We start from the raw sequence: 13,626 nt of genomic DNA, 5'->3' as shown, positions 1-13,626 counted from the left end.
GGCATCTAAAAGTATTTGGGTGCATGCACATACAAATGTAAAAATCAAAATTTAAAAATATTATTGTATCATAATAATTAATAGATAATGTATTCACATGCATACTTAATACTATTTAAACACCCAATTTCAACAACCAGCTTTAGTGTCTGCTCATAGTTTTAGCTGAACTAATCCTCACAGTGGTATTTACCAAACAATGCCCCTCCAATCCTTTCATTATTTCTTCTATATATTTTCTTGCCTGTCTACTAAAATGAGGGCTTTTCTCTCAATTCATTAATCTGTTTGTTACCTTAAAAAAACATACACATAATTTCTTTACTGAGTTTAAGTTTTATGCTATAATCATTTTAGTATACACATTATCTCAGATTTGGAAGGTGGTATTGCTTTAATATAGCTCCGGTTTCATTTTGATATGTCTTATTCAATTCTGCTGTGTTATAGCAGCAGTCTTCTCTTTCCTAGTCTAGGAATCAAATTGTGCTCCCCCTTGGAAATTGTCATTCATTTTTGTTGGCAAATTGTGCTCAGAAAACAAGATGTATATTGAAGCTATGTTCATTGTTACTGGAATAATTAAGTCATTATACCCTATTTCATGAACATAAATTAGGCACATATGCATATATAATAATACAAAATACTCACATTTTCATTAATACATGAAATATACATATATGTATATATATATATATGTATGTATGTATCAGCCTATAATCATCTACCTATAAAATGCTACTAAATGAACATATTATTTAATCAACTCCTAATGACTTATCATTGTGCTCATAAGTTAATGTATTTCTCAGCCTTTATCAGAGATGTTTCTATTTGCAGTTGATGGTGACTAAACACAGATGTCTAATTGAATAAGGTGATGAGAGGAAATAATTGCAGAATGTTCATCTATAAGTGGTGCATCTGTGTTACATTCTCTTTTCCCAAGGCTCAGGAATCATAGAAAAGAGGGTGAAAAGAGTGTCAGATCCAATGGCAGTGAGTGAATACAAGGAAACAGTGTTGTACTCAGAAGGACAGCTGCACATATGAACTTAGATTGCGACAGCATGTGCAAGTCCCATGTTAGATCAAGTTAAACCACATTCCAGCATGGAGTGGAGAAGTGGGCATGAAGTTTCACCCCTAACTGCTAAGCTATTGGCAACTTGCAGCTTCTAAGATGGGAGAGTCAGTTTTCTTTAAGAATATTTTCCCTGGCAGGTTCATCATTATCCAGTGATAGGCCACACATTCAAGAGTATATGGGCAGCTCAAACTGTACTCAGTGGTTGGGAAGGGAAAAAAAGTGATGACATTAGGTGGATAGACAAGTGAGGCTAGGTCTATGAATGGTGAACATGATCAAAACATGTATAGAATTCTCAAAGAATTAATAAAAACACAAATTAAAATCAATATTTTTATTCCAAATTGGAGGAATGAGAGAACAGGAGGAAGTGTGGGACAAAAGCAAGACTGAATTCCATTGGGACAAATACTAAATCCTGTAACTCCATGCTTAGCCTCCAGGGTGTATTAATAGCATGGTGTGAATAGCAGTTGGGCCCTCAAGCATTCCTCCTTTGTCACTTGTCCAAGTGCTGGGTTATAGGTAGAGCTTGGCTTACCTTCTCTTTTTTTTTTTTTAATATATAATTGTTTTATTTAATTTTCTATAACAAAGTCCAATTAAATGAAAACAAATATTTATACAAAATATTTGGGAATTTGGGCGTCGTTCTTTCCAAACTACTTCCTGCTGGTAAGGGGCACTGTCTTGGGGGATTCGAAGAAGATTCAGATATCCTAGCTGTAGTCTGTAGGGCTGTTTTGTCCAGCTGTTTTGAATGTAGGATCAGCTTGTACTCTGTTTCAGGCAGTCTGGCGTGATCAAACCACATTAGTCTGGAATGAATCCACATCTTTTCATTTTCTGGGGAAACAAAAATAGAAATCCTTTTCCCCAGTAACTTGTTCTTCAAGTTAAATTTTGGAATCAAAGCAATTTTTTTTTTAAATTTATTATTTTACATGTCGATCCCAGTTCCCTCTCCCTCCCTCCCTCCTCTGCAGCCCTCCCTCCCTCCTTCCCTCCCTTTTACCCTCTCTGCCCTCTCACATGCACTCCAAACACCCTCCCCTCCCAGCCCCCCACCCCAATTCCATATGTAGGGGAATGCCATCCAGTTGGGGTCATGTAGATGTGACAGGTCCTGTGAAGTAGGGACTAGGGCTTCTCTCCTGTCTCTAGATTAAGGCAGTTATCCCTCCATAGGGGATATGTTTGCAAAGTCCTTTTGTGCACCAGGGATACACCCTGGCTGCACTGTCTGAGGTCTCTTAGACTGCTCAGACCTTCTGGCTGAGGCCCATATTCAGGGGGGCCCGAGTCAGTCCCCTGCTGGCTTCCCAGCTATCAGTCTAGTGGCCCTTAGCTCCTCCTTGTTCAGGTAAGCTGTCTCTATGTACTTCTACCACATGGTCTTGTCCTCTCCATCTGCTTCTGGGTTCTAGTTCGACTCAGTGTTTATGTATGGGTGTTTGCTCCTATTTTCAACAGGCATTAGTTGAGGGCTCCATGGAGAAGTTAGTTGTTGATCTCACTCTCCGGGAAGGGCATTTATGATAGCCTTTCCATGGAAGCTGAGATTGTTAGTTGGGAGCAATCTTGTAGTTCTCTCAACCTTTCTTTGTGTTCAACTTTATCTTCAAACCAATATTTGCTCCCTCATTTATGTTCTCTATCTCTGTATTTCTCTCTCTCTCTCTCTCTCTCTCTCTCTCTCTCTCTCTCTCTCTCTCTCTCTCTCTCTCTTTCTCTCTCTTTCCTATCTTCCATTCCTATCCAGGCTCAATCCTCCTGGTCACACAGGATTTCCTTTCCTCCCCCTCATTTTCTCCTACTTCTCTCTCCATTTGCTGTCCTCCCCCACTTCACCTGAGCTCTGGGGGACTTGTCCCTTCCCAGTTCTATGAGGGACTTTATATGAATCTCTTAGAATACACCTTGTATCCTAGTTCCTCTGGTGATGTGAAGTATAGGCTGTTGATCATTTGATCTAGTTCTAAAATCCATATATGAGTGAGTACTTACTGTGTTTCTCTTTTTGTGACTGGGTTACCTCATTCAGGATGGTTTCTTCAAGTGCCATCCACTTGCCAGCGAATTTCAAGATACCATTATTTTTTTCTGCAAAGTAGTATTCCATTGTGTAGATGTGCCACATCTTCATTAACCATTCTTCAATTGAGGGGCATCTAGGTTGCTTCCAGGTTCTTGCTATTACAAATAGTGCTGCTATGAATATAGTTGAACAGATGTCTTTGTTGCATGGATGTGAATCCTTTGGGTATATGCCTAAGAGGGGGATTGCTGGGTCCTGTGGTAAACTAATTCCCATTTTCCTGAGGAACCGCCATACAGATCTCCAAAATGGCTGTATGAGTTTACACTCCCACCAGCAGTGGAGGAGTGTTCCACTTTCTCCACATCCTCTCCAACATAAGTCATCACTGGTGTTTCTAATTTTAGCCATTCTGGCAGGGGTAACATGGTATCTCAAAGTTGTTTTGATTTGCATTTCCCTGATAGCTAAGTATGTGGAGCATTTTCTTAAGTGTCTTTCAGCCTTTTTGATTTCCTCCATTGAGAATTCTTTCTTCAGTTCTGTACCCCAATTAATAGGGTTATTTGGTGTTTTGTTGACTAGTTTCCTGAGTTCTTTGTATATTTTGGAGATCAGCCTTTTGTCGGATATAGGGTTGATGAAACTCTTTTCCCAGTCTGTGGGCTGCCATTTGATCTTGTCAACTGTGTCCTTTGCCTTACAGAAGCTTCTAAGTTGGAAGAGGTCCAATTTATTAATTGTTTCTTTCAGTGTCTGTGCCTCTGGAGTTATGTTCAAGAAGCGCTCTCCTATACCAGTTTGTTCAAGGGTACCTCCTACTTTCTCTTCTAAGAGGTTCGATATGGCTAGATTGATGTTGAGGTCTTTGATCCATTTGGACTTGAGTTTTGTGCATGGCGACAGACATGGGTCTATCTGCAGTCTTCTACACACCCTCATCCAATTGTGCCAGCACCATTTGTTGAAGATGCTGTCTTTGCCCCATTGTATAATTTTAGCTGTTTTGTCGAAAATCAGGTGTTCATAGGTGCGTGGATTAATATCAGGATTTTCAATTCAATTCCATTGGTCTACCTGTTTATTTTTATGCCAATACCAGGCTGTTTTCAGAACTATAGCTCTGTAGTAGAGCTTAAAGTCAGGAATGGTGATGCCTCCTGATGTTCTTTTATTGTATAGGGTTGATTTTGGCTATCCTGGGTCTTTTGTTTTTCCATATAAAGTTGATTATTATCCTTTCAAGGTCGGTGAAGAATTATGGTAGGATTTTAATGGGGATTGCATTGAATATGTAGATTGCTTTTGGTAAGATTGCCATTTTTACTATTTTTATCCTACCTGACCAAGAGCATGGGAGATCTTTCCATTTTCTGGTATCTCCTTTAATTTCTTTCTTTAGAGTCACAAAGTTCTTATTATATAGGTCTTTTACCTGTTTGGTAAGCGTTACACCAAGGTACTCTTTATGTTGCTTGTGGCTATTGTAAAGAGTGACTTTTGTCTGATTTCTTTCTCTGTCTCTTTGTCTTCTGAACTGACTTTTTTTGAGTTTATCTTGTAACCCTGAATTCCATTTTTAAAGCATGGTGGTCCGATAAGATACAGGGGACTATTCCTATTCTCTTGTATCTGTTAAGGTTTGTTATGTCTCCTAGTATGTGGTCGATTTTAGAAAAGGTTCCATGTGGAGCAGAGAAGAAGGTATATTCTTTTGTCTTTGGATGGAATGTTCTATAGATATCTGTTAACACCAGTTGAGACATAACTTCTGTTAATTCTTTTGTTTCTTTGTTGAGTTTCAGATTTGTGGTCCTGTCTAGTGTTGAGAGTGGTGTATTGAAGTCTCCCACTATAAGTGTGTGAGGTTTTATATGAGCTTTGAATTTTAGTAGTGTTTATTTTATGAATGTGGGCGACTTTGTATTAGGGGCATAGATGTTCAGAATTGAGACTTTGTGTTGATGGATTTTCCTGAGATGAATATGAAATGACCATCTTCATCTCTTTTGACTAATTTTGGTTTGAAGTCTAACTTGTTAGATATTAGGATAGCTAAACCTGCTTGCTTCTTATTTCCATTTGATTGGAAAATCTTTTCCCAACCCTTTACCCTGAGGTAATGTCTATCTTTGGAGCTAAGATGTGTTTCTTGTATGCAGCAGAAGGATGGATTCTGTCTTCATATCCATTCTGTTAGCCTGTGTCTTTTTATAGGTGAGTTAAGACCATTAATGTTGAGGGTGAGTAAGGTCCATTGATTGTTGATGCTTGTTTGATTTATGTTTGTTGTTGGCAGTGGTATTGTGACTATATTTGTTCTGCTTCACCATAGTTTTCTGGTGTAGTTGGATTATCTGTTGCCTACATTTTTGTGGGCGTAGTTACCATCCTTGGGTTGGAGTTTTCCTTCCAATACATTCTGTAGGGCTGGATTTGTAGATACATATTGGGAAAATCTGGTTTTGTAATTAAATATCTTGTTCTCTCCATCTATATTGATTGAGAGTTTTGCTGGATATAGTAGCCTATGCTGGCATCCATGTTCTCTTAATACTTTTAGAACATCTATCCAGGACCTTCTGGCCTTGAGGGTTTCCATGGAGAAGTCAGGTGTAATTTTGATAGGTCTGCCTTTATATGTTACCTATCCTTTTTCCTTCGCTGCTCTTAATATTCTTTCTTTATTTTGTATGCTTGATGTTTTGATTATTATATGTCGAGGGGTCTTTTTTCTTTGATCCAGCCTATTTGGGGTTCGGTATGCTTCTTGTACTTTCATGGGCAAGTCCTTCTTCAGATTTGGAATGTTTTCCTTGATGATTTTGTTGAATATGTTTTCGGCAACTTTGAGCTGGGCTTCCTCACCTTCGTATATGCCTATTATTCTTTGGTTTGGACTTTTCATGGTGTCCCACATTTCCTGGATGTTTTGTGTTAAATATTTGTTGGATTTATGATTTTCTTTGGTCGATGAATCTATTTCTTCTAGTTTATCTTCTGCGTCTAAGATTCTCTCTTCCATCTCTTGAATTCTATTGGTTATGCTTGTGTCCGTGGTTTCCGATTTCTTGCCCAGCTTTTCAATTTCCAGCCTTCCTTCAGTTTGTGTTGCCTTTATTTTCTCAATTTCAGTTTTCAAGTCTTGAGCCATTTCCTTCACCTGGTTAATTGTTTTTTCTTGGCTTTCTGTACTTTCCTTAAGGAATTTGTTCATTTCTTCCACTTTTTTGTTTGTTTTTTCCTCCATTTCTTTAAGGGATTTTCTCACATCTTCTTTGAGGGCCTCTATCATTTTTATGATGGTGATTTTTAAGTCATACCCTTTTGCTTCCTCTCCTTTGTTGTTGTGTTCCATTCTAGTTGGTGTAGATTCCCTAGATTCTGGTGGTGTCATGTTTGTCTTTCTGTTGTTAGGTGTTCTCTTGTATTGCCTTCTTCCCATAGTTTCTTCCAGTAGGTGTTGGTGGTGTCTCTTCCTTCTCTCTATGGTACTTTTCCAATGAGCTTATGTGGATCTGAGATTCAATATCTGTGTGGTCCAAGCTCTCTAGGAGGTTTCTCCAGAGACAGGGATCCAGGAATGGGGTCAAGGATGAGGATCCAGAAGAAGATGGCAGCAGGTTGTCATAGTGGTCCTCTGGCCAATAGCTCTGGCCAATATCTGGCAGAAGAGGATGAGGACTGACCTTGAACTTGAGAAGGTTTTGCAGGGTAGTGGGATCTCACTGGAAACTGGCGCTCTCCCGCTGAGACCTCGTTCTTTGGCAGGGGCCCTGATTTGGGGGTCAAGGATCTTGCCTGTAGGAACTCTGAGTGGACCTGCAGAGATAGGCGGATCTCTGAGAGGGGCCCGGGACTCCAGAGGACTGGAGGCGGGGTCAGAGACCAAGCTGGTGGAAATTACAGGTGGTCCCTTGTGGATAGTCAGGTCTCCTTTGTTTGGAGTTGCTCTGAGAAGTCTCAGAAGTAGGGTGGACTGTTGGCTCCACCCTCATTCCCAGTGCTCAACCAGAGTGGCAGGACCGTAGGTAGGGTAGTGCACAGGGTAGGGGGGGTAGGATCGTGGTGGTGATAGGTGGGTGTGTATCAGAACTCCAAGGGTGCTCTCGATGGGGACATGAGACAGGAGCAGCAGGATCAGGGCCCAATCCAGGGAGTTCAGGAGGGGGAGGGGGGAAAAGAAGTTGTAGGGGACAGGCAGCCCCAATTGGGCCCAGACTCACCTCTGGCCAATAGCCGGTGGAAGAGAACGAAGGCTGGGCTGGAACTTGAGAAGGTTTTACAGGGTAGTGGGATCTCACTGGAAACTGGTGCTCTCCCGCTGAGACCTTGTTCTTTGGCAGGGGCCCAGATTTGGTGGTCAAGGATCTTGCCCGCAGGAACTCCCAGTCTTGGCTTACCTTCTCTAATTAATAGATTTCATCATGTAAAATCTCTATCATCTCTGTTTCACCTAGAAAAGTACCATAATGAATTCCTGTGTATTACTTTCACTCATGTGGCCATTCATTCTTACATTGCCTACATTCTTAGATGAATATATAGTTTCTATTGGTAGAAATCATCTCAATGTCCCTTTGCAGGCCTATTATCCTCCAGTTAATCTGGGTAAGCATATTTTTTGTTGCTCTGTAGTGACATTCAGGTTCATATGTCATATTTGTTTTAGTTCTGCACTTGAAACATAAATGTAATAAAACTTTATTCACCAAGCTTATTTGCAAAAAAAAAAATTATAATCAATTCTGGTATATCATCTTTTCCAGAGTCTGCCAGCATCCTGGTTCAGCCTCTACCCACAGAATGAGCCCGCCTTCTGTTGTCCTGTTTTGGGACTAGGGATTACTTGTGGGGGAGAACATCCCAGCAGACTGGCCTGTTCAGGGCCTGTCAGTGTCCTGGACCTGTACGCAACCACAGTAGGAGGTGAGCTTGGTCCTGTTTTTGGCCTGCCTACCTGGACCATGCTCAGAGCCTCCTGAGGCCTAAGGCCTAAGCACACATTCATGGAGGAGCCCTTCCAGACAGACCAGCATGTCCAACATCTGCCACCCAGCAGACTGGCCTATACAGAGTCTGCCAAAGTGCTAGTCCCACCTACACCCACTGGAAGAGGAAAGCCATCATAGTACTGGACCTGCTTGCACCCACCAGAAGAAAACTTTGGTCCCATACCCACCAGGAGAGGGAGATACCCCACCAGTATGCACTGTAAAAAGGGATGGGTGGGTAACAGTATAAGAACACAGTCAACCAAAGAAAGATCAATAATTTGCTCCACAAGTCTAGGGACTACACCACAAAAGATGTCAACATCCCAACAGAGATAAAACAGAAGAAAACGACCCTAAAAACAACTTCACGAAGAGGATAGAAATCATAAAAGAGGAAATGAGAAAATCCTTTAAAGAAATGGAAGAAAAGAAAAACCAAAAATTGCAAGAAACAATTCAAATAGTGCAAGGTTTAAAAGCTGAAACAGAGACATAAAAACAAACAAACAAAAGAAAAACCACACATAATCTGAAGGAATGCTGGAAATAGAAAAGCTGGGTAAATGATCAAGAACTACAGATACAAGCATAACCAACAGAATACAAGATATGGAAGAGAGAATCTCAGACATTGAAGATACTCTAGGAGAAGTAGGTTCATTAACCAAAGAAAATCTTAAACCCAACAAATCCCTAACAAAATATCCAGGAAATATAAGACAATGTGAATAAACTCAACCTAAGAAAAATAAGTATAAAAGAAGGTGAAGAAACCTAATAAACAGGTACAAAATATATTCAACAAACTCATAGAAAACTTTCCCAACCTAAAGAAAGACATGCCAATGAAAGTAAAAGAAGCTTTAAGAAGACCAAATAGACTGGGTCACAAAAATATGTCCCCTTGCCATATAATAACCAAAACATTAAACCTACAGAATAAAGAAAGTATATTAAGAGCAACAAAGGAAAAAGGCCAAGTAAAATATAAAGGCAAACCAATCAGAATTACACCTGACATTTCCATGGAAATTCTGATGGCCAGAAGGTCATGGATAGATATTCTACCAACACTGATAGACCACGGATGCCAGCCCAGGCAATTATACCCAGCAAAGCTTTCAATCATTATAGATGGAGAAAACAAGATATTCCATGACAAAAGCAAATTTAAAAAATAATTATCACCTAATCAAGCCCTACAGAAAGATCTGTAAGGAAAACTCCAAACCAAGGAAGTCAACTACACCCACAAAAATAAAGGCAATAGATAATCTCTTTTCCAATAGCCAAAAGAAAAATGCAGGGGGTAACCACACATAATACCACTACCACCAACACATCCAAACCAAACAAACATTAATAATCAACGGTCATTAATATTCCTCAATACTAGTGGTCTTAACTCTCATATAAAAAGAAACAAGCTACCAGAATAGATATGAAGGCAGACTTCATCCTTCTGCTGCATACAAAAAATACACCTCAACTTTAAAGACATACATTATCTCAGAGTTAAGGGTTGGGAAAAGATTTTTCAATCAAATGAACCCAAGAAACAATCAGGTATAGCAATCCTAATATCTAACAAATTAGACTTTAAACTGGAGTCAATTACAAGAGATGAACAAGGTCATTTCTTATTCATCACAGGAGAAATCCTTCAAGATGAAGTCTTAATTCTGAACATCTATGCCCCAAATGCGAAGGCACCTAAATTTGTAAATGAAACATTACTAAAACTCAAATCACACATAAAACCTCACACACTTATAGTGGGAGATTGCAACACTCCACTTTCAACACTAGACAGGACCAACAGACAGAAAATTAACAAAGAAACAAAAGAACTGTTTTAATGGATATTTATACAACATTCCATCCAAACAAAAAAATAATATACCTCCTTCTCAGCTCCACATGAAAATGTCTCTAAAATCGACCACATATTCCATAATATAGCAAACCTCAAAAGGTACAAAGAAATTGGGATAACCCCCTGTATCTTATCAGATCACCAAGCTTTAAAGTTAGAATTCAATAACAACACAAATCACAGAAACCTTGCAAACTCATGGAAATTGAACAATGTGCAATTGAACCATTCCTGGATCAAGGAAGAAATAAAGAATAAAAGACTTCCTAGAATTCAAAGAGAATGAAGAAACATACCCAAACTTATGGACACTTTGAAATCATTACTAAGAGGATCGTTCATTGCACTAAGTGCCTGAATGGAGAAACTGGAGAATAGTCATATTAGGGAATTAACAACACAACTGAAAGCTCTAAAACAAAAAGAAGCAAACTCACCCTGAAGAAGTATATGCCAGAAAGTAATCATTTGATAGCTGAAATCAATAAGGGAAAAACTGGTAAAACAATACAAAGAGCCAATATAACAAAGAGATTGTTCTTGGAGAAAATCAACAAGCTAGATTAAACATTTATCCAAACTAACCTAAAGGCAGAGAGAGAGAACAAGTGAGTTAACAAAGTCAGAGATGAAAAGAAGGACATAACAACCAACACTGAAGAAATCCAGAGAATCTTCATGTCATACTTTGAAACCGTGTACTCCACAAAATTTGAAATTTCACAGAAATGGACAAATTTTATGGGTAATATCCCTTACCAAAATTAAATCAAGAACAGATAAGCAATTTAAGCAGACCTATAACACCTTCTGAAATAGCAGTCATCAAAAGTCTCACAAACAAAAAAAGCCCAGGACCAAATGGTCTCAGTGCAGAAAGCTACTAGAAATACAAAGAACTACTAATACCAATACTCCTGAAAGTGTTCCACACAAAAGGGTCTTTGCCAAACTCTTTTTATGTGTCTACAATTACAATAGTAACAAAGCCACACAAAGACAAAACTAAGAAAGAACTAGAGCCCAATATCCCACATGAACATTGATGCAAAATTTTCAATAAAATATTGGCAAATCAAGTCCAAGAACACATCAGAGATATCATCCACCATAACCAAGTAGTTTTTGTACCCAAGATGCAGGGATGGTTCAACATACAAAAATCTGTCAATGTAATCCACCACATAAACAAATTGAAAATAAATAAAACCACCTTAAATGCACTTCCCTGATAATGAGATTGATATGCCATCAAGAGCCCTCATCTAGTAGATGATGGAAACAGAAGCAGACACCCACAACTAAACACTGAGCCCAACAACCATAATCCAGTTGCAGAGAGGAAGGATTGATAAACAAAGGGGTCAAGACTAGACTACAGAAACCCACAGAGACTGCTGACCTGAACAAGCGGTAGCTCATGGACTTTAGAATGATAGCTGGGAAAACAGTATAAGACTGACCCAGACACCCTGAACATGGGTCTCAATTAGAAGGCCTGGGTAGTCTACAGAACTTCTGACAGTGGAATCAAGATGTATCCCTGGTGTATGAAAGGACTTTGCGTGCACATTCCCTATGAAGGGATACTCCCTAAACCTAGATACAGGAGGAAGGGCCTAGGCCCTACCCAAAATGACTTGAAGATTTTGATGATTGCTCCTTACCCTTTTGGTGGTGTGGATGGGGAATGGGGTAGGAGTGTGGCTTGGGGGGTATGGTAGTAATAAAATGAAAGAAAAAAGTACTCAAGATGCTACTTACTAAAATACCAAATAATCCAATTAAACAGTGGGGTACAGAACTAAATAGATACTTCTCAATAGAGGAATCTAAAATGGCTGAAAGACACTTAAGAAAGTACTTAACATCTTAGCCATCAGGGAAATGTAAATCAAAACAACTCTGAGATATTATTTTACTTTGTCAGAATGTCTAAAATGAAAAATCTAAAAAAGAGTTTATGCAGGAGAGGATGTGGAGAAAGGGGAACACTCTTCCACTGTTGTGAGAGTGTAACTTGTGCAGTCACTTTAGTATGACAGTTCCCCAGGAAAATGCGAATCAGTCTACCACAAGTTCCAGCAATTCCACTCTTAGGCATATACCCAAAAGATGCATATTGTACATCAAGGACATCGATCAACTATGTTCAGAGCAGCATTATTTGTAATAGCCAGAACCTGGAAACAATTTGCCCCTCAGTGGAAGAAGTACTTTTCAGTGGACAAAAACCAATGAAATCTTGAAATTTGCAAGCAAATGTATGGAACTAGAAGAAACTGTCCTGATAGTTATCCAGTCACAAAAAGACAAACATTGTGTGTACTCATATATTGGTTTTAGACATAGAGCAATGGATTGCCAGCCTACAGTCTACACCACCACAAAAGCTAGGAAACAAGGAGGACCCCAAGAGAGGAGAAAGGGACAAGATCTCCTGAGCAAATCCGGAGCATGGGGGGAGGGGAGAGGAAATTAGTAAAAAGAGAAGGGAAGAAGAGGAGGGAAAAGGAGGGCATGAGGAATCAGGAAAGTGGAGTCAGGGAAAGAATAGAGGAAAGCAAGAAAAGACATATATAATAGAGGGGGCTGTTATAGGTATAAAGAGAAATCAGCCAATAATGAAATGTCCAGAGATACAATGTACAGAGGTACAAGGATGACCCCAAATAATCTAAGCAGTAGTTGAGAGACTACCTTTAATGCCCTTCCTGATAGATGACTATCTTATATGTCATCCTAGAGCCTTTATGTAGTAGCTGATGGGAGCAGAAGCGAACACCCATAGCTAAACACTGAGCTGATGTCCTGGAATCCAGTTGCAAAGGGGTAGCAGTGATGAGCAAAGAAGTCAAGACCAGGCTGGAGAAACCCATAGAACCAACTGACTTAAACAAGTGTGAGCTCATGCAACCCTGTCTGATAGCTGGGAAAAAAGCACAGGACTGACCTAGACCTCCCTGAATGTGGTTGTTAGATATGAGGACTAGGCAGTCTACAGCGCTTCTGGTAGTCAATCAATATTTATTGCTAGTATATGAATGGATTTTGGGAGCCCATTCCACATAGAGGGATATTATCTCACCCTAGACTCATGGGGGAGGGCTTAGGTCCTGCTACAAATGATATGACAGACTTTAAAGATCCCCCATAGAAGGCCTCACCCTCCCTGAGGAGCAGATAGAGAATGGGATGGGGGTTGGGAGGGGGACAGGGGAGAAGGGGTGGGTGAGGGAACTGGGATTGACATTTAAAACAAGCTTGTTGCAAATTTAAATAAAAATACTATCAAAAATTTTAATTATATTTTTTCATACTTTGAGCTCCTTCCAATCCCTTCAAATTAATCAACTAAGGATTTGTTTGTCTACTCTAATTGATGTTCTGTTTACACTGCCTTACATTCTTTAGACAATGCTTATATTCTTTTTAAATTATTAATGTAAATATGCTTGCTAGTTGCTGTAGCATGAATAATGAAAACCTAGAGACAGATATTTGGGTTTCAGCTGAAGATCAAAAAGATTCAAAGTAGCCTTACAGTAGCTCTTACCTTTATACCATGGCTGAATTAGAAATCCTGCCTTCCCTATGACCATTAACTAAATCTCATTATATT

The sequence above is a fragment of the Phodopus roborovskii genome, unplaced genomic scaffold (assembly GCF_943737965.1).
Source record: "Phodopus roborovskii unplaced genomic scaffold, PHOROB, whole genome shotgun sequence".
Classification (NCBI taxonomy): domain Eukaryota; kingdom Metazoa; phylum Chordata; class Mammalia; order Rodentia; family Cricetidae; genus Phodopus; species Phodopus roborovskii.
The sequence above is the reverse complement of the archived record's forward strand: the minus strand, read 5'-3'. Positions refer to the sequence as shown.